The following is a 3,842-nucleotide window of genomic DNA, read 5'->3' as shown; positions in this document are numbered from 1 at the left end:
TCCAGGATGATTTTGGTATAGAAGATAATGAATTAGAAATGGAAGATGAGATACCACTTAAAGAAATGGCCCCGACTAGTAATCGTAGAAAAGAAGTAAGGTTTGGAAATTTTTTGAAGACATACCGAATAGTGATAGAGTTAAATGCAAACTTTATAATGATACTTTTAAACATAAGACTGGAGGACAATTAGGGGGACTGAGACACTTAGTAGACATATGAGAATTGAGCATCCTATAGAATGGGGATCTGATGGAGATGGAAATCAATCAACTTTAAACCCTACTACTGGAGGTCTTGTGAAATATGATAAAATGAAAGATCGTGAGGAGTTAGCAAAAATGATTGTTTTGGGTTGTCTACCTTTTTCTTTTGCTTCTTCATCATATCTTATTATGTATATTCAAAGGATTACAATCCTTTATTTAAAGGTATCCCTAGAAGTACTTGTAGATATGATATCTTTAGACTTCATGGACAATATCAAACATACATACGTTATTTGTTTAGCCACCTTCCTTGTAGAGTTTCTCTAACTTCTGATATTGGCCATGCTGTTAATGGAAATGATTATTTGACAATTACATGTCATTGGATAGATGATACTACTTGTATGCAAAAACGTATTATCGCTTTTAAATATGATGAAGATCAGAGTCATACTGCTGCATTTATAAGTAGTATTATTTGTGAAGTTGTTGATTTTATAATCTCAAGCAAAAAGTATTGTGTATGTCTTTTGATAATGCCGCAATTTCAATATTAAAATTGCATTTGAAACCACCTCTTGATGAAAATTTTCATGTTAGGTGTGCGTGTCATGTTTATAATTTAATTGTTAAAGTGACCTTGATTTATTTTCAACTGAGATTACTCATGTTAGAAGAGCAGTTGGTGTTATTCAAGGAAATAATAGACAATCTAGAATAAAGGAATTTAAGAATAAGTGTGTCCAGTATAACCTTAAACCTAGATTCATGTCAGACGAAATTGTTACTAGATGGAATTATACATATATATTTTTAAAATGTTGCTACAAATATAGATTCCCAATAACTGAAGTTGCTAATGCGCATTGTACTGATCCAAACCGTATGTTAACAACTACTACTTGGGAGGTCATTAATGATATTGTTAAATTTTTACATAAATTTTATACAGCTATTGTTGAGTTTTCTAGAGCATATTACCCTACTGTTACTATGGCTTTAGTACATATAGCTGAAATTTCTTTTCTACTCTTTGAATTTAAGAAGAAAGAAAAATATAGGGATGTTATTGAAAAAATGCAAGCAAAATTCAAAAAATATTTCTTTCCAATTCCTCCGATTTACGTAATTGGTGTTGTTTTAAATCCTTCTATTAAGATGTCTGATTGTCACCAATTAATGAATGTTTTATATACTTATATGGAGTTTGTTACCAACTGAAACCCCAAATTTATATACTTGTATGAACAAAGCTAAATGAATATTTACAACAATTATATAATTATTATGCAAATATAATTGATGATGTTGCTCTTAGTGTAGGCAATGTTAATCCCACTATGCATTGTACCACTTCTGCTACTGTGGATGATGAAGAAGGCCTTGATAGTTTTAATATTTTTTCTACATTTTCTAAAACTCAAACCAGTAGCAGGAACATTGATGAACTTCAATTCTACTTGCAGAAGTAAAAAGAGCCTCGCACAAAGGAATTTTCACCGTTGGGATAGTGGCATGAGAATGGAAAGCAATTTCCTATTCTTTTCACTATGGCTCGGGACGTGTTGAATGTGCCAATTTCAACTGTTGCATCAGAGAGTGCATTTAGCCAAGCAAGACAACAACTTGGAGACACCCGTCACTTATTGGGAAGCAATGCTTTGGAAGTTTTAGTATGTTTCAGAGATTGGATTAGATCGGAACGAAGAAATCAAGGACGTGAAGATGTTGATATCCCAGAAGACATGGAACTTGGAGATATATTAACACATGGTAACCCATCCGAATTTAACACTCCAGAAGAAGATCACTCAGTTCATATTGATTATGAAGAACTTACTAAGGCAACATAAAACCTTTGAATTTACTCTTTTTTGTTTAATTTATTTGTTGTTAAATGTAAATCTTTCAATTTGTAAGTTTAAATTTTGAAATAAATGTAGCACTTGCAATTTATAAGTGCAATATTTTCCCATCTTCCTTGTATTCTTTATATTTTTACTTTGTATTAATATAACTTACAATAATTATATAAAATACAAAAAAATAACACTAAACCCAGCCCGACCCGACCCCATCAACCCGTAACCCTTACGGTTCAATTTTTACCCGGATGAACCCGAACCCGTTAAACCCGGTAGGCCCCAACCCGTAACTAGCCCGGACCATAACCCGTACGGATACTAAAATTTCCTACCCAGCCCAGCCCGGTCCACCCGTTAAACACCCATAGATTTGATGTTTCTAAATCAAGACTAGGATAAACAGGGCCAGGAGAATGAATAAAAGAAACCCTTTGTATCGTAATGGAGTTCATTAATGGATAAGGTTAAAATAGCACGGGCTATCTAGTTTTCGGAATGGTAATTAAAACATTGCCAACATTTGCAAAGTCATTGAAAAATAGCCGTTGTTTTGCTGCAACACGAAAAGTTCCAACCTAATATACTGGAGATTGGTGCACCTGTGTATGAATTTCCAGCATATTATGCTGGAACTCCAACACACGGAAAGTTCCAGCATAATATAGTGGAGATTGGAGCACTGAAAGTCCAATATATTATGCTGAATATTTTCCGGATTTTGAATAGTGTTTTCGTTCAGATTTATCTTTACATGAAAGCTAAATTTCGATTACTTTTTAAACAGTGGCTATATTTAATTTGTCATTTGTAAATCTGGCTATTTTTGAATTTCACCTCACGATAAGGGCAAATGATTTGCTCCTTTATTGGATTCATACTATTTAGCATGAGTTTGAAGCTGTAAGTCAGAATAATTGTGGGTGTCAGATGAGTTGTTGGAAACTTAAAGAGATGATCCTTTCCACAAATAAATTGATCTTGAGCCAACAACACAATTCAGATTCAAAACTTCCTAGGACAAAGTTGGAAGGCGGCCCACACATTTTAACGCCAGACATAAGATAAAGTGAATACTAATAGAAAGTGCTTTCAAATAGCAATTCATTACGTGAATGAAACAATTCAAAACAACAGACAGTCCAGCTTAATAACTCGATATTTGACAAAGCAAACCACGCTTCCACGGGTGAGATCGTATTACAAACATTATCAAGACACCAGGATAGATTGTTTTTAGTGTTATAATACAATCAACAACTGCTATACCTCATTTCAAGTTTATTCTTACAATACAAACACTATGGATCCCATTTTATTTTATTTTCCTTTCATCAAATATGATCTACTACTCGTGTGTTAATGATTTATTCCCTAAATGCCTACTCTGTGCTAAAGAAGGGGTTGGGATCTCTCCTAAAAGAAAGAATGACCTCAAGACCGTCCTACTCATTATGCTTTTCCCGTTCCTGACCCTGAGTGTGGAAGGGTTAGCCTTGAGCAAGGTTCAAGCTCGCAAGTCAGGGATACAGGATGGGCCTCTATAGTAGCCTGCAATGGAATGCAGCTATTTCTGACAGTCAAGTCAAAGTACGTATTTGAGGATTGCCTCTCTATGAGACATGTCTTCCTCCTCATTTTCCAATAACAAATTCAAATAGGCTTGACCATTCTGCTTGGGTTATTTGTGACAACTTTGTCTAAAGAAACAAATGAGATCCACAATGCCATCATCATACGGCCAATATTAGTATAGTAGTACAAGGATAG

This window comes from Nicotiana tabacum, chromosome 3 (assembly GCF_000715075.1).
Source record: "Nicotiana tabacum cultivar K326 chromosome 3, ASM71507v2, whole genome shotgun sequence".
Classification (NCBI taxonomy): Eukaryota; Viridiplantae; Streptophyta; class Magnoliopsida; order Solanales; family Solanaceae; genus Nicotiana; species Nicotiana tabacum.
The sequence above is the reverse complement of the archived record's forward strand: the minus strand, read 5'-3'. Positions refer to the sequence as shown.